Here is a 27,652-nt window from a genome sequence, read left to right on the forward strand (position 1 = left end):
TTTTTTTGGTCCTGTCTCAATCAATGCTGGACACATACAATTATACTGAGATGATATGGACCTGCTGCTGTTATGGTAGGTGTTAGGTGAGGTAGATAGTTAAATATACCTCAGAATATTGATTTAAAGATTGCCTATGGTTTTCTTAGAATCATAGCATTAAATCTGTTACAAATTTGTGACCCGGCTATGATCCTAGTTGTTGATGTCTCTTATCTCTAATCTTCACAAACACCCTTCAAGGTGAGCATTTGCATTTATTGTAAACAAATAGGCATATTAAGATGTTTAAAAAAAAAAAACTTGACAAAGATGCACAACTAGGATGTAGTAAAGCAGTGATGTGAGCACACATACATCTGACTGTACTGTAGTCCTGGATATGTTCTGTTAAATAGCACATTGCCCACCTGGGAGAGAAAACATGTATGTATCAAAATTATTTTAATTTTTACTATAAGTATTATATTAGAAGCTAGAAATAAGTGTCACAAGGGTATATTAATTGCTGTGTATTCCACATTTCCTTCCTGGTGAACCCTTTACCTGACTTTGTACATGGGACAAATATTCTGCTTACCAGATTAAAATGTGCCATTTTGCCACGCAATTGCTTGGTTGGTGAGTAATCTTCCAAAGTATTCTATGTATTGATACCTCCCTCATCCTACATTAACAGTGATCTTGGTGACAAGGAATCTGCTGAATAGGTGGGCCCTGAATTTCATGAAAACTGTTCATGGTAATTGTCATGAAATTTACAAAAAACCCGCAAAAAGCAAAGCTCCAATGATTCAGAATTGGCACCAGGACATTGAAAAATCAGTGAACCTACCTACTGTTGTTAGATGTGAGGTATAAGCCCTTTTCACTGTTCCAAAGAAAGAATTGGATCTCCTATGCTTCTTAGAGACTTTTTAAACCTCCTTTCTTTCTTTCTTTGCCTAGCAAGACCTTCTGATTTTCCTGAGGCATTAGTGCAAGCTTCTCTGACAGCAGAGCTGTTGGCTGTTCAAAGGAGAATGGATTAGTGGCTATGAGAAGCTCCCTTTCCCATCCTACCTTCCATCTCACTTCCCAGGTGTGTGTGTGTGTGTGTGTGTGAGTGAGAGAGAGAGAGAGTGCTTGCATATATGAACACTGGCAATTTCATAAAGAAATTTCTTTTGTGCCTGATACTTGAAATCGTGAACAAACTCTCCCTTTGCTGTGATTTTTCACTGTGAGCTTCTCCCATTTAGCACTTGAATTTATACTAAGACTTACTGAGAATTTCAAAATTGATTCATCAGATTCGAATAATTCTTCCAATCCACCATGGTTTCAAAGTTTCTGTCCCCAAAGCTGCTAAAGTCATATTGTGCTCTATCTCTTTGAAAATATTAATATGACCCCCCAAGGTCACTGTACTGTCAGATTACACATGCCTAACTTTGAATTTATTAATTTGTTTGCTTTGGTTGGTTTTAATTAAAAAACAGCCTTCAAAATGTATTACCATGCTGGAAAATGCCCCTGAAAAGTCATCCTTTTCCTTCTCCTTAAACATTGCACAAACAAAGCAAGGATTGTTTCATTTTGAAAAACGTGTTCTACCTTCTTGCATTTACAGTTTCGCCTTTTATTTTCTGCTGTCTTTGGAAACTCGATGAAGTATTAGGGTGATACCCAACCTCTAATGGTGTTACCAGGAACGTTGCATTTATAGTAGTACTGTTCAAGAAGCAAAAGCAGGAGAAAAAATGATTGAGACTGCCTATGATAGACTAATTGAAATCCAGCAGTGTTTTACCACTCAGGTAATATAAATTATTGCCTCTCCTGTAATTTGACTCTGAATATATTCATCATTTCCCATCTGCCGACAGAGACCAAATGTCAAGTATTAAAAAATAATAATTGTTGAAGTAGTGTAGTTTCAATTTTGCCTACCTAGGTAATTTTTTTTTTTTTTTTTTTTTTTTTTTTTTTTTTTTTTTATTTTTGCCATACCTAGGTTAATCGATTGTAGATTTTTCATATATTTTAATACATCACTAATGAAATTTTTGTTTAAAGTCCCACAGTTCATCTGCTTATTTAAAGGAGAGGCTAGGAAGCAACTACTTAAAAACATCTTTCTTTTTGTAACCCCTTCATATGTTATCAATCAAATCAAGCATAAAATTTAAAAACATTAGAGTATAATCTCTCTCATATAGTGTATTTTCAAGAAAGGACTTATGTATTTTTTCTTGATTTGTAGATGTTAAACTTTGATCCATCAGAAAAAAATATAAATCTTTTAACTTCAATGAGAGATGGATAATATTCATAAATAATATTTTCAATATTTACTATTTTGTGCTGTAAGTAAATTTTCAAAGTAATTATTTTAACAAAACAACTTATTCTTAGATGTTAATGTCTCTGTTAATTATTTCTATTTAAAAAAAAAAAATTCCACATTTGCCAGGCACTGTATACATCCTCAGTATTTGGGACATTTTCACAAACTTCTGTTTTTATTTATAAAACATTTGTTCATAACAGTGTAATTAGAAGCATATACACTGGAGTCTTTCTTTTAAAACTCTTTCCTTTTTAAAATTTTTCCAGAACAGAAAAGACTTTCCGTCACCTCTCTCTTTAAACTGGACAATTTAAAGGACTCTTTTCGATGTGATCTGTATTAATTATCCCACAGAAAGATATGTGAGTTCCTTTTATTTGCCAACTAGATGGAGCGGGCTTTTTCATGCCGTTTTTCACATCTCACAGTCAGTAACCTTGTAGAGAAACATCCAGGCCTCTGAAGCTGCCATTGAGGTGGTTTCATTTTTAATCTGCCGCAAGCCTCTTCTGCAGCGTGTCCCAGTGTTTTTATTTAGATCAAAACAATAATGCATATTATTGTGTAAAAGAGTGTATCATGTGATCAACAAGTTCTCCAGTTTTACCAAAAATCTAAGGCAAATATAGGCAAAAAAATATATGGGTTTCTAAAGGTCATTTGTATATGTGTGTTTTGATGTCACCTCTAATTTTATAGATATACACTGAAATCCCCATTTTCCTTCCCATCTTGCCCTCATCCTAACTTCACAGTTTCTACTGCTACTTCCGACATTCTCAATTTTCAAGGTATAAACTGGGCCATCAACTTTGATTCAAAAGTCTGATTTTTCCCATGTCTAGATGGTCTCTCTATATCTTTTGATTGTATTTTTGCTTTGCTTTCTGACTTGACACACCCACTGCTATCCAGGCACTGCCAATGTCAAATATGCACCTTGTCAATATCTTCCTATCACTTGCTCTGCCTGTAGTTTATTCCTCACCCAACTCTAGTCCTTTCCACCAATCAAATTCTTGCAAAGCTATCTAATGCATCTTTCTAAAACATCACTGTCCAGCTTCTCCTCTCTTGTTCATTGCCTTTCAGTAATAGTTTCAACCTCAAACCCATGGGCTACATCCCTCTTCTGACTTTATTTCATACTTTACTTTCTTGCATAATCTTTTTTTTTTCTTTTGTCTTTTGATGGCCGCACCTGTGGCATATGGGGGTTCCCAGGTTAGGGGTCCGATCGGAGCTACAGCTGCTGGCCTACGCCAGAGCCACAGCCACAGCCACACCAGATCTGAGCCGCGTCTACAACCTATAGTACAGCTCATGGCAATGCTGGATCCTTAACCCACTGAGCAAGGCCAGGGATCGAACCAGCAACATCATGGTCCCTAGTTGGATTCGTTTCCGCTGCACCATGATGGGAACTCCTTGAATAATCTTAATATTAGCACAAATTGTCTTAATCGTTTGGACGAGTATAAAAAAATACCATAGACCAATGGTTTGTGAACAACAGACATTTATACTAGAGCTGTGAATTCCAAAATCATGGCATTAGGAGTTCAGTTTCTGGTGAGGACCCACTTCCTTAGATGGCCTTTTTGCTATGACCTCACATGTTAGGAGGGCTAAGGGAGTTTGATTGAGCCTCTTTTATAAGGGCACTAATCCCATCCATGATTCATGACCTAATCTCCTCCCCAAAATTCCATGTTGTAATATAATCACCTTGATAATTTAGGATTTCAACATGTGAATATTCACATGTGAAGTATTCAGTCTGCCATATACCATGTTAAGTGCTTTAGCTACTTAATTTAATTTGATCCTTATAACAACCAGGAAGTAGATATTATTATTTCCATTTTTTACACAAGGAAGACACTCAGGTAGATATGAATAGCTCACACAAGGTTACATGGTCATAGAGATAGAATTTATACCCAGGGCTTAACCTACATGGCATGCAGAAGTTCCTGGACCAGGAATTAAACCTGAGCCACAGCAGTAACCTGAGCCACAGCAGTAACAATGTGGAGTCCTTAACCACTAGGCTACCAGGGAATTCCTTAACTCCTCCCATTTTTTTTTTTTTTTTTTTTTTTTTTCCTTAGCATGAAGTGGCTTGATGTGGAATCTCAGTTCCCAGATCAGGGACTGAACCTGGGCTACAGTGGTGAAGGTGCAGAGTTCTAACCTATCAACCAACAGCGAACTCCCCTTAAGCTATTTTCTTAACCACTGTTTTACAATGCCTCCTAAACACCTTTGCCTTCAACCAAACTATTCTGTTTTCTTAAATATGCCTTGAAGTTTTTTTACCACTGTCCCTTTTTTCTCTCACACCATTGTACTTGGAATGCCATTCCTTTTGCCCATTGAAATGTCATCTATTTTTCAGATCCCATCACAAACTTCATTTCCTTTTTAAAGTCTAATTTAACCATCCTATTCTAAAGGTGCTTATATCCAATGAAATTCCTGGACACATTAAGTAGTAATTTTCTAATTGGTTCTCTATTGCCCTATGGCAGATTTATTGTTGTTTCATGCTAGTTATTAATACTTTTGGTTTGAATTTATTTTTTGCATGCTCTTATGTTGCAGTATTTATCCAGCCATTTCATCAGAGCTTGGTCTCCCTATAGTTTCTTGCACACAGGAAGAGATAAATAAATATTTGATGATTGGATTGTTTAAGAAATTCAGTCAGATTGTTTGCCCAAATTGGTTGATTCAACTGCACTGATCAGCTCATCCATGGTGATAAAGTCAGCTATTTATGCAAACAATGCCATGACCTTGATATATTGTGACTTCAGATGTAATTTAAACATTCTTCCAACAGAAAAATTATGCTGGGAACTAAAATCTAGGGCACAAATATGAATTCTAAAATTCATAGTTTTATGGTAATATCAGGTTCATTACATGTCAATGAGAGTAAAACTATGTTTAGAAAAAAGGTTGCAGAAAATCAGTGCAAAGAAAGTCAACAATGTTAAAAAATACTTGATCAAAGAGTAATCTTCTCTGTATTGCTCCCAGACTGCATTTAATATGTAATGTACACTAAATTTAAATTGCAAGAAGAACAATGATGAACCCCCCTGACTTCGCCCCAACATACTCAGCTATTAAATCCCTATTTCACCCTCAGATTCCTTATAGATTTTGAGTCCAACCTCTTTCCCACTGGAGAAAATTTCTTACCATGTTATGATCCTGTCATACTATCATTCAGCTTGTGTTTGAATACCTTCAGTAATAGGAAACTCAGTACGTTTGATTTAATCCAGCCATTGTTGGGCATTTATAATTGTTACAGTTCTTCCCGATAGCAAGCCTCAACCTTCCGATAGCAAGTCCTCTCTATAATATTGCCCCATTCTCCCTTATTCTGAACAATGCTGTTTTATATTATATCAGATAAAATAAACCTCTGTTTTTTTTTCCCCAGTGCAACTTTTCTATTTGAGGAAGGCTACTCTGTCTCTTCTAATTTCCACCTCACATCTCCCCTCCCTTCAGGGCAAAAATCTCTAGTTCTTTCAGCCAGTAATTTGACTTAGTTTCCAGATGTTTCACCATTCTGGCTTTTCTCCTCTGGACATTCTCCTCCATCCTGAGAATACAATAAGCCAGATGTGGCCTGAGAAGGGCAGAAAACCCCGAAACTATCATTTTTTTTTTTTTTTTTTTGCTTTAGAAATGCTGTTTCTGTCATTGCAGCCTAAGTTTGCATTAGCTTTTAAAACAGTAGCATTATACTCATGGCTTTTATTGAACTTGTGGTCTGAAGCCCCAGGCCTTTTATTTTTCCCTAGGAAGTGTAGTCAAGCCATGTATTTCTCTTCCTGTCCTTCTGTAATTGATTTTTTAAAACGACATGTAAAGGATTTTCCTTTTTGCTTTTTTGCCTTTTATCATGTTGGTCCCCAGAAGTGCATGGTGGGACAACTGAGAGAAAACCACAAGATTCTTGGCTGCTCTAGATGCTGAGAATCTGGAATAGCTCTAATGAATTACAATAGGAGTTCCACTCAATAAACCCCAGACCCTATGGATATTAAAAACATGAAAACAAGCAAACCAAAAAGAAATCTTCCTAAGCCTCTTGTTGGTGGGAGCTGCATTTTACCCTCAGTAATACTAAAATGGGAAGATGAGGAGGGAAAATACCTAAATCCCCAGAAACTGAGCCTTTCTACTGGGACACTGCTTTTCCGTCCCTGAAACTTCCTACCTTCATGCAGTTAGGAGACCCAGTAGATGAGATATATTTAAAATACGCAGAGTTTCGTCTTTTCTGAGCCAATTAGCACATGTTCAGCAGCTTTCCCTTGCTTCCCTTAGCACATAAATTACCTTTTGTCTTCAAACCCTCTGGAACATCAGCAACTTTGAACTACTTGATGTTTCTGAAGCTCCTTGTCTCCAAGAAACAATGCTCTCTCCAGTGGAAAATAGGGGGAAAACAAATCTCTTTTCCAAATGTCCAGATCATTGATAAAAGTCATCTTTCCCCAGGAATTATGTGAAGTTCCATATGCACAACACCTTATTCTTTTCTCTACATTTTCCTTTCTTTAGTTTATCTTTTTTTGTTTTGTTTTGTTTTGCTTTGCTCATTCCTGCATCCTTTTCTGGAAGCTCTCACTCAGATGATGAGACCTGTCTAGGATGGAAATGCCAGGAAGGTATAGGGGCTTTCCTCCAAATCCAGCCATGAGCAAGTTTATTGGATCGAAGGGGGTTGCAGGGGGTGCACATTCAAGTTCCCTTGCTGCTGGGCAAGACGACCTCTGTAGAACAATTTTGGCTCCAGAGCTCCCCATGCAGTCAGATGACTAGACTTCTTTTACCATCCCAGCCCATCCTTAGCTGTTCTCCCGAGGGGTGCTCCCGCTTTAAATCATTTGCGTGATACTCCCTATCTTAGCCTCTGCTTCTTGGTCAACAACCTGAGGCAAGGATCTGGTTGGGATTTGTAGAACTTCTTTAAAAAGTAAACACTGGAAAACAGACTGCATTTAATTCAACAAACATTTATAGAGGATGATCTGTAAGGCTGAATTTCTTCATTAGACTAGAAGCTTGTTGAGGGCAGAGATGAGGATTAATTAACTTTTCCCCCCTTTCTCTATGACTAGTTTTTTATTGAGGTATGTTGACGGACAACATTACATAAGTTGCAGGTGTACAGTATAGTGTTTCACAATTTTAAAAGGTTATACCCCATTTATAGTTATTATAAAATATTGGCTGTATTCCCTGTGTTGTACAATATACCCTCGTAGCCTATACATAATAGTTTTATATGTAATAGTTTGTACCACTTAATTCTCTACCCCTTTATTGCCCATCTCCTCTCTCTCCCCACTGATAATCGCTAGTTTGTTCTCTGTATCTGTGAGTTTATTTCTTTTTTGTTATATTCATTAGTTTGTTGTATTTTTTAGATTCCATAGATATCACACAGTATTTGTTTTTTTTTCTGTCTGACTTATTTCACTTAGTTTAATTCCCTCCAATTCATTCATGTTGTTCCAAAGGGAAAAATTTCATTCTTTTTATGGCTGGGTAGTATTCCATTATGTGTGTGCGTCACATCTTCTTTATCCATTTTCTAGACAGGTTGTTTCCATATCTTGACAATTTTAAATAATGCTGCTGTGAACATTGGGGTGCAGGACTAATTGACTTTTTTCGACCCATGGCTAGCATTATGCCAGTCTCAACATATGTTCTGCTATGCAAGCACTGTGATAAATATGATGTAGCCCCAACAAAAATTAAGTTTGTAGTTTTAGTGGGAAGATAAATATGTCCCACCTCCTTAAAAAACAAGTTTGAATGTAGAAAATGCCTAAAAAGTATATTCATAGTGCTCTGGGGGTCCAGAGGATGGAAAGAATCATTTCAATTGTAGGTAAGATCCAGATCGGGAAAGATTCCATGAGGCTGAAAAAAGATGCATGCAACTTACAGGAAAAAATAGCCAGATATTGAGCTATGCCTTGTGCTAAGTCTTTTACATGCATTGTCTTTTAATATTTACAGAGTATCTATGGTGTAGACATTACTATTAGATCTGTTTTACCAAGGAGAATTTGAGACATGAAGTAATGTCTAAACCATCCCAGCTAAGATGTAATGGAGCCCAGATTTAAACCCATTCCTTTCAGAAAGGATATTGCAGGAAGGATGTGATAAACATAGATAAAGAATCAGAAAAGAAGTCTACCAATATGGGCTTGAGTAGATACAACAGGAAAAAAAAGCCTAGAAAGAGATATTAGGGTAAGCTTATAGGAGACTTGGAATACTATGCTAAGAAATTAGACTTTTCTGTAAACTGTGGGGAGCATCAGAGTTTAGTAGGAAAGTTGAATGCTAAAACTTATGCCTAAAGAAAATTACTCCAAAAGAAGGAGAAGAAGATAAACAAGTGTTTTAGCTTCTTCAGAGGAATGTGAATATATTACCAAGTTTAAATGTATGTACTGTATTTATTTTGTGGCTCTCTTCTCTCAAGGTTTTGCTGAATCTGATGCATCTAATATCTATCAATGATTTTGTTAGGAGACTTGATTTCCCACAATTTGATATTGTGACACATTCTTCTTTGACCTTATTATCTATGCTGCTGCTTTCTCTTTGCCCTCTTCTGAAAAACCCATGTGGCATCTATTCATTTATTTTGGTAACCAGTATAAAGCTCTCTTGAAAAATGCCAAATGAGTAATACATTGCATAACACCAAACAAAACGTCCATAACAGCCTCTATGGAAGGCTCATTCCAAAAAACCTAACAATTGCCCCTAGTTTCTGACCTCAGTCTAGTCAGACTCCCCCAGACCTCTCACAACTCTGATTCTCTTCCTTCTTCCTCCTTCTTCCAACCTTTTAAAATTAGTGTTTTCTGAGTCCATAGCTTACTAGGATTTCTACAGTAGGGAAAGTTAGTCTTTCTGGCTCTTTCTGTTTTCATTTGTTTGGGGTTTTTTGTTTTGTTTTGTTTTTCCTCCGTGAATTACCTAGAATCCAGGAGAAAAACACTGAAATAAGAAAGTAAAGAAAGTTCATGGAGTTCCCATTGTGGCACAGCGGAAGTGAATCCAACTAGGAACCATGAAGTTGTAGGTTCGATCCCAGGCCTCACCCAGTAGGTTAAGGATCCGGCATTGCCGTGAGCTGTGGTGTAGTTTGTAGATGAGGCTTGGATCCTGCGTTGCTGTGGCTGTGGTGTAGGCCGGCAGCTGTAGTCCCGATTTGACCCCTAGCCTGGGAACCTCCCTATGCCACGAGTGTGGCCCTAAAAAGCAAAAAAAATAAAAAAATAAAAATAAAAAATAAAAGTGAAGAAATTTCAAAAACTTGTAAAATTTTCATCTCTTCTCTCCTATATATACACTTAACAAACTTTCTGTCTCGCTCTTTTTGTCTCTATATCTGTCTCCTTCTCATGTATCTATATTCATTTTACAATAATTTTTGCAATATTTATAACCCACCACTCTTTCAGTCGGGTGGGCCCTGGTAATTAGGGAGATTTGCCTTTGCAGAAGGCACAGTTGCTATTGAACTTCACATGACCAAGAGTTGAATTTTTGCCTTGGTCTTGCCATAGGTGCAATCGCTTTGGACCCCTACATTCTTGAATTGCTTGATTTAGAATTTAAATGCTACTGTTAATTCAAAGGGAACTAAAAACATCCCAAGTAAGACTTCATGCTTGCCATCAATACCTTGAAAGGAAATAGATGCTTCCCTTTCCAAGTATGGGAATGACTCATACTACATCTCAGAGGGTTGTCAGATTGTCAATAAACACGATAAGACTTTCTATTTTCCCAGCTCAGAAGACATAAAAAATTGTGATGGGGCAGCAGCCATTCCTATTTCTATGATGAGCAGGCCTATAGTAGATTTGTATTAATTTTGTATGCCTTGCATTATTTAGCCAGTCACTGATGCTTCTGTCATGTAGTAAATCCAGAAAATTACTATTTGCTGAAATTTTTCACTGCTTCAGTTTATGCAGAGATGTAAGACAGTTTTCTGAGCCTGGGGTATTTCTGATTACAAGAGAGAGAATATGGCTGTAATTGATTTCAAGTCCTTGGTCACTTTTCTAACCTGGAATTCTTTTTCCCAATTTTTTCACTTAATGCATTGGCTCAACTTTATAAGTCAGGAAAATAAAGCAACAATGATCATTCACTTCATATACAGAGAAGTGGGGGTCTGTTGATCCAAATGGTCTCTTCAAGCTTTAAAAGTAAGATCTTGGAAGACAGTGCAAATAATCTTTATGCCTGGAATTGAGAATGCTGTTAGTTGTTGCCTCATGACCCTAGATCTTATTATTAATTTGCCTCATGGATTAGAAAAAGCTACACAGACAGATTTTCCTTGCATTGTTGCTTTAGAACTAAATCGACCTGAAAAATAATTTTATTGATTCGGACAACTGTCCTTTAACTGCATTAAGCTAACTCTAATCTACATACAGTTCATTTTGTAGCAGACCAGAATAAGCAAAACTCATACCTTTGGTATTTTTCTTCTTTGTAATTCCCAGAGTACATTAATAATACGTTTGCTTCATTATGACCACACCATCTAGGTTGACCATACAGTCTAAGTTTACCGGTAGGGTTGCCAAAGGAAATGCAAGATGCCCAGTTGAATTTAAACTTCAGAGAAACGATGAATAAATTTTAGTATAAGTGTATCCCTAAAGTTGCATGGGAGGAACTTAGACTAAAAAATTAGTCCTGTTTTATTTGAAATTCAAATTTAACTCATATGTGCTATAACTTTGATAAATATGACAGCCCTATTTATTGGGAGAGTTGTAATTTTCTGTAATTGTGTTCTTTTCCATAAATCCATTTCAATAGGTAGATATGTTTAGGTGTTATATAAGTTTTGATACAAATACATTAACAAATTAGGGAGAAATCTTACTTTAGACTACATATTCTAATTTGTGACTCTGAAAATATGGTCAGTCTAAAGCTCCTTTTCAAACACACAGACTCATTTTTGTCTCACATAACCTTGGCACATAGTAGGAGCTCAATCAACATTTCTTAAATAGAGTGCATAAATTACAAAATGATAAGCTGGCACAGCAACAAAAGAGAGAGTGAGTGTGTGTGTGTGCCTGTGTCTTCTAGGAGCACAGTGCTAAAGCTTAGCTCCTACCTTCTTTTCACAGCGGACTCTTTCATTAGAGGGTGGTTCAAAGTCAGTCAAATGCTATATCTAAGAGTACGTCAATCCATATATGTGTTACTAGATACTGCATCCTTTTTTTAGAGACTCTATTAAAAAAGGATGAGTTAGTAAAAATTCTTTGTACAGTCCATGTTGGTTTCCTCATACTCTGTTACCAAATCTTCATTTCTAAAAAGTCAGGGAACTGCAACAATAACTCCTGTCCCCTACATTTTTTTTTCCTTTTCTTTTGTCTTTATTTAAAAGAATCTTTATACTCTTCCATTGAGAAGCTGAATCCATGGCCCCTCTCTTTGAACCTGTGCAAACCCCCATCAATAGAGTCTGACTGAAGGGAAAATTTGTGATTTTTCCATGAAAATATCATGCATTTCTACCTTACACTTTTGGGAATCTTGCTCTAGAACCCAGATTGGGATGAATTCTCCAGTAGTTTCCCCAAGAAAGTTTACACAGGAAGAAAATTCTTTTGACCTTTTTGCACATTTGAAATTGTTGTTTTTTAGTCTCTTGCTTGGTGAACTGACTGGCTGGCACATTTTAGATTGAACTTCATTTCATTAGGAATTTTTTATACATTGTTCCAATATATTTTATTTTCTAATATTGCTCTTGAGGAGGAAGATGCTAATCTGATTCCCTAGTTTGTGTAAGTGACCAGGTTTTTCATCTCTGGAAATGATCACAGCTTTTAAAAAATTTCTAATATTCTGAGACTTTATGGTGATGTGACTTTTTTTCTCATTTATTAGGCTGGATGTTCAGGAAGAGGGTTATGTCTTTTGGTTCTAAGAAATTTCCTTACATGCTTGCTTTGAAATTTTCCTCTTTCCCATTACCATCATTTTCCATTCTTATTTGAGCTCCTATTTGTTAGATATTGGATATTCTGGGTAAATCCTAATTAATTTTTCTTTGCTATTGTCCACTTTCTGTTTTATTGAGAGAGTTCTTGATTTAATTTTCTATTACATCTTCTATTGAATTACTAATTTCAGTGATCACATTTTTAAGTTTCAGCTATAATTTTTTCTACAATTGTATCTTGTGTATGCTATGATATTTTTTATTTCCTTGATGCAGCATTTTCTTTTTTCTCTTTTGAAGATCATCAATTACATGTTTTTGAGGTTTTCTTCGGGTCACTACAGCATTTGCTTCCCTCAAGAGGCTCATTTTTCTGTTCGTTTTGATGTTTGTGATAAATTTTCCTGGAATAGCTGATCTTCCTTGTCTATCCAATCAGATCTAAAATCAGGCACTTAAAGCCTAATTGATTAGTGCTGTGGACTTGTAGGGCAATCAGGTAGCCCACAACTTTTGAATTGGTTAGTTTTCTCTGGGGTAATTGGCTTTATTAGTAGGGGATCCTTCGGTGTTCTGTGAAGGGCTGTGTGACTACTGCTTTTATGAAACTGAAATCTTCCAGAAAATATTTTCACTTTTTTTCTTTGTCTTCAGTATTGAATTTAAATGACAGCCTTGTGGCTGGGCTAAAGAGGCTAGAGTTCTCTGGTTCAGTTACCCTAGAGCAGTGGTTTTCAGCCATTAGCAGATAGCAGAATCACCTGGAAGGCTTGTTTAACCACAGATAAGTGGGCCTAACCTCCAAAGCTTCAGTAGGACTGGGGTGAGGTTGGAGACAACACAGTCCCAAAAAGCTGCAAGATGTGAGGCACCGGGGACTGCAGTTTGAGAACCACTGCTTTCGCGTGGAGGTGAGTGAGAAGTCTGTCACCGCATGGCATAACTTCTCGTGCTCTTAGACAGTCCCTCAGTTTTGCCATCTCCAACCTGACTTCTGATCTCAGTGATACCTACAGCCTCTAATTCCTGAGACCTTCTGGGCGTCTAGAGGTAAATAAGCAAAATTCTACTTTGGCCTAGCCTCCCTTCCCTCTCCCCACCTTCCCTGTGGGAATACTGGGTTGACTTGCCTGCTCTCAGACCTCTCTCCCCTCCCTCCCACCCATAATTTGTATCGTTATAGTCTTAGGATAAGGGTTACTAAGGCCTCATTTGCTTTGGTGGTGAAGGCTGACTCTCTTTTCTTTTCTCCTTATTTCAGGGTGTTATTTTGAGGGGAATAAGCAGAAAAACCATTTTACATCATTTTGATGGAGTGTTATTTTGAGTAGAGTAGCAAAGAAGCTTTCTTGTTCCCATCATATGAAACAGATGAGCAAAACCAAGGTATTTTATTTTTGCTAGTTTTACCCTTAGAGGGTATTTTTTATAAGAACTGTATATATTATTGGGTAGCATCATTTGCAAACTGGAAATCCATGGTATCTAGTAACTTCCAGTTGATCAAAATACTGTAGACAGTTGACCAGAACAAAATATTTACAGTTGCCCCAAGAAAAGTTTGTACTTAAGAAACACATAGGAGTTCTGTTGTGGCTCAGTGGTAACGAACCCAACTAGGATCCACGAGTATGCAGGTTTGATCCCTGGCCTTGCTCAGTGGGTTAAGGATCCAGCATTGTGGTGAGCTGTGGTGTAGGTCACAGATGCAGCTCGAATCCTGAGTTGCTGTTGCTGTGGTGTAGGCTGGTAGCTACAGTTCCAATTCAGCCCCTAGCCTGGGAACTTCCATATGCTGCAAGTGTGGCCCTGAAAGGAAAAAAAAAAAAAAAGAAAAAAAAAAAAACGAATGAGCTTACATTTTGCACTGAAAACTTACATTATTTGCAGCTGAAATAATGATTTTGCCCTTCTCATTCCTTACATCAATTTTTATTTAATTTGCCAGAATGTTATAATTTGGTGAATTCTCATTAACCTGAAATTTCAAAATGTGAAATGCTGTCATAAATATCTAGAGCTGTGTTATTTAATGGAGTTGCCACTAATAATATATGACTAATTAAATGTAAATGCATTGAAAATTCAGTTTTTTGGTCCCATTAGACATTTTTTGTTAGTTATACGTGGCTAGTGGCTACTGTAATGAACAGCTTGGATATGGATCATTTCCATCATTGTAGAAAGTTCTGCTAGACAGTACAAATATAAAGTCTCCTTTATTTACAAAAGGGGGAAAAAAAAGGAAAAGAAGGAATGACTTTGAATGAAAACATTCTTCTGTCATCTTACACATTTTACTCAGGAACTTTTGTTTGAAAATATCGTTGTCTTCAATATATGTCCACAACGTCAAATACCACATTTTTGGCTTGATAGTGGCAACGTGGGAGATGGAAATGATTTACTCCAAGATGCTGGGTGGATTTGTGTTAAATCATTCTCATGCTGTGAAGGTGGAGATATACTCTAGGGGCTGGAGGCTCACCTCCCACCTTGGCCCACCCTACCCACTTCCCTACCTGGTTAGTGTCCGGAGGAGATGTGTTGAAAGACTGAGCCACTGCAGGTGTGCTTTGTCAACTGGGATTTCAGCTCAGAGTTTCTCAGATCAACACAGTGTGTGGCTTATGTGCAAAGTGCCTGCTTTCAGCGGGGAAGTGTATGCATCTAGGCTGAATGGCTGGTTCCCAATCAGAGCAACACAGTCGTGGATTTTTGCCTGTATGTTTGTTGACCTTTGGATCCCAACTTAATTGTTTATTGATCAAATAAACATTAAGGGGCTATTTATTGGGTCCCAATGGGGAGCTGTGGCATCCCAGCCAAAGGATGATAAATGTTTGTATTTCTGTGCCTAATTTCTAAAATGTTAAAAAGAAAGAAGTATACTTGTCAATGAAAATGAAATATTTCTAATAATCATTTGCCCAATTAAAAAATATGTACATGGAAACAAAACTGCTTTATTTCAATATCACAAAAAATACTATTTAGAACTGAATAGAGGGGAAACATAGAAATAAGATTATATAGGTAGATAATAAGTCTTGATTTAGGTATAGATGCATAATTAATTAATTTTATTAATTACATGAGTTAATGACATGTAGGTGTCAGATACATTTTTTTTCTTTTCAATTGCTTAGAAAGATGATCCCAGATCCTTCTCAAAATTGCTATAGGTTTTTTTTTTTTTTTTAACCTATGGAAACAATCTAGCTGCCCAAATTATGCTCCATATTGTTGGATTTGTTGCAAAACTGGTTATCTTTCCCTGGATTTGTGGATACCTGGCCTTAACTCTAAGGCAAGGTTAGGTGTTACTGTGATGAGTCTTTGCTAGGAATGGGTAGAAGAAACAGCTTTGCTGTTGAATGTCTCTAAGGCGATGTTTCCTCCTCTGATCCCCATTTGCCAGTAGACACGCTTTTCAGTGACTAGCATGATCAGACTGCTTAGATTTAGGGAAACACAAGCAAACTCGACTCATTCGCAATCAATTGGTATGTTGTAATTGTAGGTGCAGATAAACTACCAATCAGCAAGGTCAATAAATATCATAGTAAATTACCTCTATATTTTAGGATTTATGTTTTTTTTTTGTTTCTCAGGCCTATAGTAGGCAAATAACAACAACATAACAGGTGTAATAGCAATAATGATCAGTATTGTATACTTGATATGTACTTGATCATTATTGTATATATACTTGATATATACAAATATATAGTATACTTGATATATATCATTATTGTATGCTTGATATATATATATGCTATTAAGTATAATGACAATAATGGTCATTATTTATACTTGATATATACAATGTCAGATGCTATATACATAATGTATTAATTTTGCTTAAAACTTCCATAGAATTCTATGGAATAAAGATTATTACAACCACTTTATAGAAAGAAAATTAACACTTGTTTTTAGCAGCTTGCCCAGTGTCCCAGCTAGTAGGTGCTTGTGTCTAAAATCCAACCCCTTTCTGAATCACTTTTTTGAATCACTATGTCAGACATTTAAGTATAACAAATAGAATAGAATTTAGGGTCAGGATTATGGAGCTTGAAACACTGTTTGAGTTAGGAGTTAAGTTTAAACAAAATCCTTTTTTAAATTCTCAAGAAAAATAATTTTCTAGGAAGTACAGTGAATCTCTGATGTGTCTCAATACCTGGTATAATATAGACATGTAATGTGTGTTAGTTGAATATTTGTTGGATTAGTAATTTAAATGATTTAGGGTTATTATATAACCTCACTTGGGGTATTCTGGGAGGTCTATAAGTTTATGTACAGCTATTTTAATTTGAATGAGACAGAGCCTAGTCTATGTAATTAACTGTATAACTTAGGAGAATCTGTTCATATGCCTGTATTACCTTCCCTCATTATATTAGGTATAAATTGGTAACTTTTAGAAGCTTTCTGGAAGACAATGTGTATTGCATTAAAAGGTACTCCTATCTCTAATTGTTAGGGACTATTAAATTTAGGGATTGATAATTGTTGAATGAGAGCAAATTCATCCATATGAACCGGAAGTGGATATTTCAGATGTTCTCATTGCCTCAGGATGGTGTTTCACTTTGCCTCAGCCTCCTACTATTCTTGAAGAAGTGAAGTATTCTCTAACATAAAATGAATTTCTTTCCAAGAGAGACAGTAAACATCCTGAATATAGCTTCCCTGTGGTTTAACTACACCTTCAGAATCTTTTGGGATCAAAATCATATACCTTTATGATTAGTTAACAACTCTTAAACCATTGAAATATTTAAAATATTAGTTTAGGTAGCATATTAATTTTCTTTTGCTGTTTAAACAGATTATTCCAAATTTAGCAGGTTATAGTCACATTAATTGATTATTTTACAGTTCTGGAGATCAGAAGTCCAAAATGAGGTTCACTAGGGTAAAATCGAGGTGTGGGAGGGCTGTAGGATCTCTGGAGGATCCAGGGGAAAATCCATTTTCTTTTTTTTTTTCCAGATTCTAGGGGCTGCCCACCACATTACTTGTCTCTTAGTTCCCTTCCATCTTCAAAGCCAGAGACATCTCGTTGAGTCTTTCTTGGAACCCATCACTTTGACACTGACTCTTCTGTCTTCCTCTTCTACCAGTTAAGGACCTTTGTGATTACACTGGGCCTGTCTGGTTAATCCAGAATAACCTCCCCAGTCTAAGGTCAGCTAATCAGCAACTTAATTTCATTTGCTACCTTAATTGCCCTTTGCCATGTATGTAGTCACACTTTCTGATAATTAGGGTGTGGGCGTTTCGAGGTCCAATATTCTGCCTACCACAGGTGGAAGCAAGAATGTGGATGTACCGTGTAATAGACTCGTATTTCGTTCCCAATACTATATTACCTATTTGAGCTTGGGCAAGTTACTTAACTTCTTTCTGTTGCCTGGATGGTTAATAATCACTACTACCCAGGGTTGTCACCGATATATTATAAGCGTTGGGGAATTCAGGTGTCTTTAAAGAGAATTCTCTTTAGTTTGTCCTCCTATTCAATCTGAAGAAAAACTTTCTCAAAAGCATATTGTATATGTGTAACTGAATCACTTTGTTGTGCAACAGAAATTATCACAACACTGTAAATCAATATACTTCAATAAAATGTAAAGTATACTATAGTTTATAGCATTGTTAGATATACATTAGATTTAGGTATTTGGTTAATGCCTTTATAGCTCATTACCTAGTTCTTTCTAAAGAAAACAATCACTGATAAGGACTTCAAATCTTTTTATTCATCAGCTCACCAGGAATATACCACATTATGACCCAGTTCTTAAAGAGACAAGATAAGTGAACTTTCGACCAATTAGAGAAAAATTGATGGATAAATTGTGCTGACCAGGAATACAATTAAAGTTCAAGAAAGAAATGGATCTATAAAGGATGATCTAATTGCTGGGATCCTTAATGCAGCATAGAGAGCATCAAAGTAGACTTTCAAACTAAATGAATAGAATTAGCAAAATGAAAGAGAACATGGTATGTGAGGGGAAGCAGGCAGGGAAAGGAAGAGATGAACTATTTGGCAGAATAGAGGCCGTGTCTGTTAAAGTCCTATACTGTTTAACATGGAATACGGAGCTGTGTCATAAGACTTGAAACCCTCTGCTTCTTTGGATGAAAAGAAAGATGGTAAAGTTCTTGATTAGATGGTGATGAAGATGAGTTTGGAAAGAGATGAGTTTGCAGTTGCAGAAATTGAGGGCAAGTATGGAGATGAAGCATAATCCCCTCCATTGAAATGTAAACAAAATCGATATTGACCAAGGCATGAGTCATCAGAGCTAAGTATTTCCCTCTCTCTCAAGCACGTCTGCATATATTAAAACTTTTAGGGAAAGAAAAAGTCCCACTGACTAACTTAGTTGGACCCATTGACAGACTAAGAGGTGTCCTGAGAGATACTAACATTTTACAAAAGTTATTATGAGGAGTGTGGGAAGGACAGAGGGAGACATTTATTAAACAAAGCAAACAAAGCAAAACTCTACAGTGGAGGTAAATTTGTCCTCTGCAATCGTAGGGGTGTCTGTATTTGTGAGTTTTAATGACAAATTTCTGTGAAGAGTATACTTGAAGAATTCTGCTTTGGAGAAATGTCTATTCAGGTCCTTTGCCAGAAAAAAGAATGTATACATGTATGTGTAACTGGGTCACCATGCTGTGCAGTAGAAAAAAATATATATGAAGAAATAAAAATTAAAATAAAAAAATCTGCTTTTATTAATTGGTGACCTTTGTAAAAACAATAAACTTTGAAAAACCTTAAATCCTTTTTAATATTGGACCCATACTCATTACCTAACAGAGGTTTTGTGAGGATTAGTATAAATAACCCACCTTCCTCAGTGGGCATAGTTTCTAAACAATTTCCAGGCAGCAAGAACAGAACTCATTGGAAGGATATGGGGCAACTCACATGATTAAAAGGATAGTGAATGAGGATGGGTCCAGAGATCTAGGGAGAAAGAACCAAAAGGGTTGGGTCTTCAAGTTGCTGCCATTATATTATCTCATTTCTACAAGATTTATGTCCTTATATTACTCTATTCAGGATCCAGATTCCCAGGGGAAACAAAGTATCCGATGAGCCCAGTGTCACAGTAAAAATTGCACAGCACAAAACTAAACAGACAGGGGAAACTTTATTCAAGGCTGTTGCAGGAGGGGAGAGAGGAGAAAACTTGGTCAGACCTCAACTCTGCTGAAACACAAGAGGAGTAGGGTTTTTGAGGGGTGGGATGAAGAGTAGATGTAGCTTATCTGTGCTTGCTAATTGGCTTTACCCAAAAGGAACGGAAAGTTTCTCCTACCTTCCTGACAGGAGGTAATTTACAGCTTGGAGCAATGCTACCACCAAAGTTAGTATCCTACCTTCCCACAGAGACTGAAGATGAGGGTTCTATCTTTCTCGATGATTATATTTCGAAAGGATGATTCCCAGGTCCTAGAGAAAGATAGTCTTGGGTTGTAAAACTGGCAAGAGGCTTTAAAAAATGATTTCCATCTCAAAGCTTTACAAGCTTTATAAGGAAAAGGCTCTAAGGAAAGGAAACGTTAAGGCCATGTTGCTCACCAGGGCACGGCATGGGAAGCATCAGATGTGGCAAGGCTTATTTGGATTTATATTCCCACCAAGGCAACACTGAGTGGGGAAAAGGGTCCTTCTCAAAAGAAAAGTGAGAACCACCAAAACAAACAAACAAAAAAGCAGTTGTTATGGATAACTCAATGTGCCTGGCACTGTGTATACAAGTTAGGAAAGAAGTATAACACTTGAATGATTTGAATTTATATAAAAGAAATAAACAGATCTACTCAAAATACTTAGCAAACAATTCAAAGGCAATGTAGAAGCAAGAATAAAGTCCCTAAAAAAAATCATGCCACCCCACAAGCAATACTCAGTACAGGGTTGCCGTCAGAAGAAATAAAATCCTATCATTGTAAACAATTAACATTTTACTGGGGCCCCTTAAATTTGGCAGATGGAGGATTATGATACATGATGTGCAGCCACAGATCTCAAAAATTCTTTATATTTATCAATTTCCCTCAGGGTGCTATGCTTTCCCAAAGTGTCCCCAAACTGTTTTTGTTAATCAGTTTCCCCACCCCCACCTCCTGCCTGGCCTTGTTTTCACATTAGTTTCTCTTGGAAGTACTGGTGCTGCTTCTCATGCAGATATTTCAGGCATTCCTGCTTTCCCAGTTATGTTTTTCTATGCTTTATTCTAATGAACAACCAATGCTGCTGCTTCCTTAGATGTCAGAGCAGGGACATGAGGCCCTTTGAGTCCCAGTGTAAACCTGTCATTGGAGCTCAAAGATTTCAGCCTCTGGTGCAGAGATGAGAACATACAAAGCTGTAACAACCAATGGAAAAGTTAGCCATTGGGTACCCACTGTGATGGGTGCTCAGCCCTTTCAGGTTTCCATCCTATAAATCGGAAGGCCTGCCATATAGACAGTATCTGTGTGGGCTGAAGAATGTCAAGATGAGGAAGTATTGCTCATCATATTTCCTCAGCACCTACTACACACAGAATTCATATTATTTTATTTCTATTCATTTTATTTTAAAAATTGTTGAGAAACAGAATTGTGAGGTTAAAGGAGTCAGCGATTCTTCAGCAGGTACCAAGAGAAGCACTGTCTTTTGAACACGTTGGGCAGCCGTAAAGCAAGGCTGCGGTGTTGCAGACGGCTTTGCACGTGAGTGTGGGAAAATGAATAGCAATTACTCGAGGACCTTTAGTAGTTCCCTTGCCTGAATGGAATATTTAAGAGTCTTGCAGGAGAGGGGAAGAGAGAATGAAAAGGAAGGGAGAGGAAGGAGAAGGAAGGGAGTTTGACCATGACCACCACCATTCCCATCTTTCTTCATGTCCTAGAGACCAGACCGGGTCATCGGGTAAACACCAGATGTGTGATAGCATGTGCTGGTGTGGCCCCTTTACCTTTATATATGTATCTATGAAAACACTGCTATAACAAGAATATTATCTTGTTTCAGAAGAGTATGGAATGATTTAGCTAACTGAGTTTATATGGCAATCTAATTATAGTGTTTCTTTTCAGTAATTCTCTATTAATGTGTATTTCAAGAGAACAGATACTAAAACCCTTTTAACAGTTTCAAAGAAAATTCCTATGATGAAAAACAGAAAAATGCTTAAAGTGAACATAAAATGTAAAAGCTTTGTACAAGGAAACAAACTTTTGTCTTCAAAAACAACAAAAAATTTGTTTTCTCATAGTTGTGGTATTTGAGAAGTCCAAACTCAGGGTGCCGACCAGTTCCGTTCCTGCTGAGAAAACTCTTCCTGGCTTACAGATAACTGCCTTCTCGCTGTGTCCTCACATTATGGATACAGAGAGAGCTCTGTCTTCTCTTCTTTCTTGTGTGTGATTTGATATTTTTATAGATTATACTTCATCTAAAGTTATTAAAGAAAAAATCCCAAACGACTCCTTAAGAGATGTGTGTGCTACATAAATACAGAAGATTGTCCTTGGAAGTTCTCTGGCGGCTCAGTGTGTTAAGGATCTGGTCTTATGACTGCAGCAGCATGGATCGCTGCTGTAGCGCAGGTTCTATCCCTGGTCCAGGAACTTCTGCATGCTGCAAGTGCAGCAAAGAAAAAAGAAGGAGAGGAAAAGAGTACATGCATATTATATGAAACTCTGGTAAGTAAGAGTTGAGGTGTGAGGTGTTTTTTCTGGAGCACTCCAGATACTCTTCAGAGCCTAAGAACTGAAAGAACAAAGGTAACACATTACTGTGGCAAGAGAACCATGGCTAGTAGCCACTGTTTACTTCTCCAGTAGTTTTTAGAAGTTTTTGTGTGTCCTTGGACCTGCATCAAAAGCCTGAAATTGATGAAATTTAGTGATAGATTTACACTGGGATTCAAAGAACAGCCAAAATGCAATGATGTTCTCATGTAGATACTCACAGGTGTTCATTTGCTACAAGGAGAACTGAGGTCAAGATTATAAATTTTTAAGGCTCTTAACTAGAAGCCCATAGGACTAGTTAGTATGGTTGCATTTTGTTCACATTCAGGCCCAGGAAATTATGTCTCCTCCATTTTGAAACATATCTTGGAAACATTAAATAAAAGGCAGAAACCACATACCAGCTGAAGAAAAGAACCAGCTCCTAGGCAAGGTCTATGTGAAGGTGATGTCTGACTCGGGTTTACAGAATCACTCACCAGAGGAGGGGTGATTGGATAACTTGCAAACTAATGTTAGAAACTCTAAAGGCTTACAAAGGGACTCAGTTTCCAGCCTGGGCTATGAGCTGGTATGATTCTACTTTTGCATAAATTAATCACATAACTAGAATGATTTCCTACTCGGGTTCCAAATTTAGAACCCAGTTCGCCTTCCAGTCTCTACTACAGATCTTTCTAATGCAAGTCAAGTATTTGAAGGAGCTGACAGCACTAACCTCAACCCAAAATGTTTGATCTGTTTCTTTGTCTCTCATCTTAAAAGCATTGCTCTCTGATTTTCTCTCTCTTGCTTGCTTAGTGGTAGATCTCCTAAAAGATGTATAGTTTTGGGTGGCTTTGGCAAAATGCTTTTATGCTTTCCCTCTTACAATAATAGCCTGAAATTGTTAGATCTGGATTCAGTTTAAAGGACACAAACTACAAAAAAAAAAAAAAAAAAAAGCCAGAAGGAATGATTTTGATTCTCTCAAACTTCATCATACATATCAACAGACATCTAAAGAAGAAGCGCCTTCTTTCTTGATCATTTTTCTAAATAAATGTTTTTAAATGCAAAAATCTGGCTTACATAAGGAACTTGCAAATTGCTAGCTATTTCTAAAGGCATTGAGCTGGAAATTTTAGACAACAATTTTTTTTATAATCTTTCGTATTTCTTTATGACAGGATCAGGGCCCATCAATTCGTCCTCTCAAATACCTCTCAAGTTGTTCTCCACATCCCTGCTGTTACAGTTCTAGTTTAGAGGCTGTGGCTGGGGCTGTGTTAATAGCTTCCTTATAAATCATTTTACTTCCAGTCAAATTCTGACGGCAGCATCTTCCATCTACCTGTAGATGCACTTTTTAAATGCAAGAATCTAATCACGTCATACCCTTCTGGAAACCTTCCAGGAAATCCCCATCTTCAGAATGCATTCTGAATACTTGGCATGGCACACATAGTTTGTTATTGCCTTCCTTGCTGGATTTCCAGCCTCATCTAGTGCAGCCTACAAACATGGCTACTATCATTGGCTCTCCCACCATGCTGCAGCCTCTCACGCCTGAAACACCCCTGACTGAAATGCCACTTTTCCAGATCTCTGCTAACTCTTCTGCAGCCCTCAAGATCTCTCTCAGTATATCACCTGTTCAGTCAGTGGAAAAAAAAACAAACAAAAAAACATAGTGAAAATTCATGGATGAATATTTAGGTAATTGAAAATTAATATTAACATTAGCTTGTTTTCAATATTGACGTGCTTTAATACTCCTTTTGTATTAAGCTTCCTGTAAAAGCCTAATTTTGAAGTCATTCTGAATAGATAAATGGGATGAAATGATACAGAACCATGAGAGGAACCATAGCCACCAAGGCAAAGGCCAAGCCAAAAAAAAAGAGTGAATGGAAAGGAAAACTACAATCCCCTAGAACTTCACAGAGATGGTGTAACCTTGGGACTCTTTTACGGTACATGGCATTCGGATCTATGTCTTGCTCTTTGAAGAGTAAAGGAAAATGTGGAGGAGTTGGAAACACAGCGGCAGACATCTGGCTGCAAACCAATCTGCCTGACAACTCACCTGCCCCCTCTCCTATCGCCATCATTCCTGTATTTGCTATTTGATGGGAGGGCCCTAGTGTAAGATATAGTTTTTCTCCTGTTAATAGCAGTTGTTGAAAAGAGCAATTTTTTTCTCAGCTCTGAGGCCACTGTCTTTGGTGATGTCTAAACCCTGCGTGTTTTCCCCTCTGAGTCTTCCTTTTTCAACCCAAGTGGAAGACCACGTCCTGGGCTCTACCCGTAGTGTTCCAATTCCCCCAGCTTGTGGGAATTCCTGTCCTGAAATTTTCTTCTTATATTTGCCAGAACCAGTCTAACCTAAAAAGTTTCCCATGTGATTTGATTCTGAGCAAAAGAACTGGCTTACTATAATGTTTATGTTTCTTGTTTAATTTTCTAACATTATTAACCAAAGAGACAGGGAAACAGATGCCCCTAAACACCACTATTGGGAAGGTAAATTGGTACAAACTTTGTGGAAGAAAATTACAGCATGCCAAATCTTTTTCATTCGGTTGAATTTGTCTTCATAGCAATCAAAAATGTCCACAAGTTTTCCACAACTTCCCATCAGGTTGTTCATTGTAGGTTGATTTGAATAGTGAAAAAGGCAACTAATCTAAATATTAAAACAGGGGATTAGGCAATAAATATTAACACCCATACAATGAAAAATTTGCAACAATTTTTAAGTGATGTTAAATTACAGAAAAAAATGGAAATGATCTATGTCAATAAAGATACGAAATTATGCTTGTTGAGGAAGTTCATATTCTATTCATTTATTTATGTGTATTTAATTTTTTTCCAAGAATGAAATCTATATTAGTTATCTAATAATATCTTTAATTATGGTCCAAGCCGTCTAGAGGAAGTAACATTCACGGTGGTGCTGTAGGAGCTGGAGCCAGATAGAAAACCTCAGAAGAGGAAGAAGGGCTGGATTTTGCTTCCCTGTTGACTTTTTTCAGCTACATTCATATTCACAAGACATTACACCATTAGGCCAGATTTATACATCACAACGTGAAGTGGAAAGTGAGCAAGTAACTAATTAATCTGTTCTATAAAGACAGAGAAGAGACGAAGTGGTTTACTCCAAGCCCCTTCAGTGCTGATAACAGTCTTCATGAGCAGAGTGCTAATCTCTGATCCAGCCTTGGCTCAGCTTTATGTTCTTTATACACAAGAGTTTGTATTTTCGTAGTCATCAAATTGAGGATTTACAATCTTCTGCCTATAAATGGCTTTGGAAATTTTGTTCTGTCACAGTTTATTAAAGATATATACCAAATATCTTGTCCAAATATTACATTGGTATGAGCAGATGAATAGTACTTAAGATCCAGGGGTTTTAGGAAATTGTATTGAGTTTAAGCATTACTCTGTAATACATGAACATGAAATAGTGCAAAGTAGACGTTTGACCACCATTTGCAAAATTACTATCTGCTCTCAGGTGAAAATGCCTATGAGGCTAGGAAAAAAAAAGATCACTAAAAGAATAGACTATAGACATCCCATTGGATGAACGAGAGAGAATATAGAATAGATTGTAGTGGCAGAAAGTATGAAGGAAACATGGCTGAAGCTACTATTGGAATTATTTTTTTAGGATCTTTTGTGTATTACACATCATTTCATTAAAAAATCTTTAAGTCTTGAATCTTAATGACAGCTTTTGTCAAAGAGATTTAAAACTGAAATGTTCTTTTAAGGTGGCTAGTCACTGACAGTAGCTTGGACCATTTGGTGTTTATGAGTGAATTTTAGTTTTGAAATTTGGTATATCAGATGAAATTTGCTGCATAATGACAAGTACTCCACTTCAAGTTGCGTAAGCTTGATCTCAGAAAACAAATGAAGCTATATATAGGAAAGAATACACACACACAGACACACAGCTAAGTTCCACGTGTGGTATTTTGATAGAGTACAATTATAGCATGTTTCAGTGTCAAGTCTACACTTAACCTCATTTTATTTATATAAGCAAATATGGTAAAAGAGCCAAGCATATAACATCTTGGCAAAACATAGAAGGGAATATCTGGGTCAAAACCTCATAAACATATTTCATCTGATTTTACACCCATGAAACATTGGTTCAGAAGCCATGCACAATTACCAGAGATCAGCTGTGCCTTCAAGATAAGTTTTTAGCAATTGCTAATAAAGGTCTGTGACCCCCCCCCCCGCCCCCCACCCCGGCTTGCAACACATTTACTAGGAAAACCTTTGGAGAATAAAGAGAAAGGATGGAAATTCTTTTTGTGTTGTCCACTTTTGTTTCTCTAGACCCCTGGGCACATTTCCCTGTCTGTGTGTCTGTTATTCTTGGAGATTTGAACAAGAGCTTTCTTATTGCTGGACCCTTGGGTTTATTACTTTGAGTGATGGAGGGGGGACAGAAAGAGAGAGAGGGGGAAAGATAAAAGGAGAAAATGAAAGATAGGACTATTTTAAAAAATAATTCTTTTGGGAGTGACTTGTTTGGAATCTTCACCATCAACTTGCAAAGTGATAAAGTGGTAAAGCAAACACTATATTAAGTCAAAGACACTTTGCTCTTCAAGAAGTGTTTTTTTGAGTCCTCTTGTGGCTCAGTGGGTTAAAGAGATCTGGTGCTGTCACTGTAGCAGCTTGGGTCACTTCTGTGGCTTGAGTTTGATCCCTGACCCATGGAACTTTCTTATGCCATGGACATGGTCAAAAAGGGAAGTTTTGTGGGTTTTTTTTTTCCTCCACTATTATATAATCTTTAAGTGAGCACAATGGCCTACAAAAAATAAAATAATTGTCATACTGCATTTGGATAAGCATTCACGTGAACTAAGTTCTCTGTAGTAAATAATTACTGAAAAATCTTATACTGAAAAGAAGGACCACGTAAATCCTTAATCCTGACAAAAAGTGAGCCAGATATCCATTTAATATAAAATATTTGTGTATTTGAACAACATCCCAATGATTGGCAGGATTTTTTTCTCATTTTACAAAAAAATAGAAATTAGGAGTTCCCGTCGTGGCGCAGTGGTAACGAATCCGACTAGGAACCATGAGGTTGCGGGTTTGGTCCCTGCCCTTGCTCGTGAGCTGTGGTGTAGGTTGCAGACGCGGCTCGGATCCTGAGTTGCTATGGCTCTGGCATAGGCCAGTGGCTACAGCTCCGATTCGACCCCTGGCCTGGGAACCTCCATATGCCGCGGGAGCGACCCAAAGAAATAGCAAAAAGACAAAAAAAAAAAAAAAAAAAAAGAAATTAATGTATGCCCAAACCTATCCAAATTTTACTTATTTATTAGTCTTTCTGTGCTTATATTCAATATTCTGACTCTCTCTGATCTATCACAAATCAAGCAAACTTATGTTTAGACCAGAGAAGGGACTGTTTCTTTTCCCACACTTGGAAAAAAGGGGGGAGGGAGAAT

At 37.1% G+C, this 27,652-nt stretch overlaps 2 long non-coding RNA genes across 5 annotated transcripts in view; both read left to right on the forward strand.

The window, feature by feature from the left end:
- Window positions 1-27,652, forward strand: part of LOC102157696 — a 339,998-nt gene that overhangs the window by 235,076 nt on the left and 77,270 nt on the right. The gene's annotated exons all lie outside the window — the stretch shown is intronic.
- Window positions 9,638-27,237, forward strand: LOC102157842. 4 transcript variants are annotated; one of them, XR_002343144.1, is made up of 4 exons: window positions 9,638-13,439; window positions 13,651-13,775; window positions 21,860-22,121; window positions 25,083-27,237. It is a non-coding gene; the product is annotated as an uncharacterized LOC102157842 (long non-coding RNA). The 4 variants fall into 4 exon arrangements; XR_002343143.1 differs by lacking the exon at window positions 25,083-27,237 and adding an exon at window positions 23,943-24,865; XR_302848.3 differs by lacking the exons at window positions 21,860-22,121; window positions 25,083-27,237 and adding exons at window positions 17,394-17,588; window positions 18,171-21,851 and having other exon boundaries at window positions 9,641-13,439.

This window comes from Sus scrofa, chromosome 4 (genome assembly GCF_000003025.6).
Source record: "Sus scrofa isolate TJ Tabasco breed Duroc chromosome 4, Sscrofa11.1, whole genome shotgun sequence".
Taxonomy (NCBI): domain Eukaryota; kingdom Metazoa; phylum Chordata; class Mammalia; order Artiodactyla; family Suidae; genus Sus; species Sus scrofa.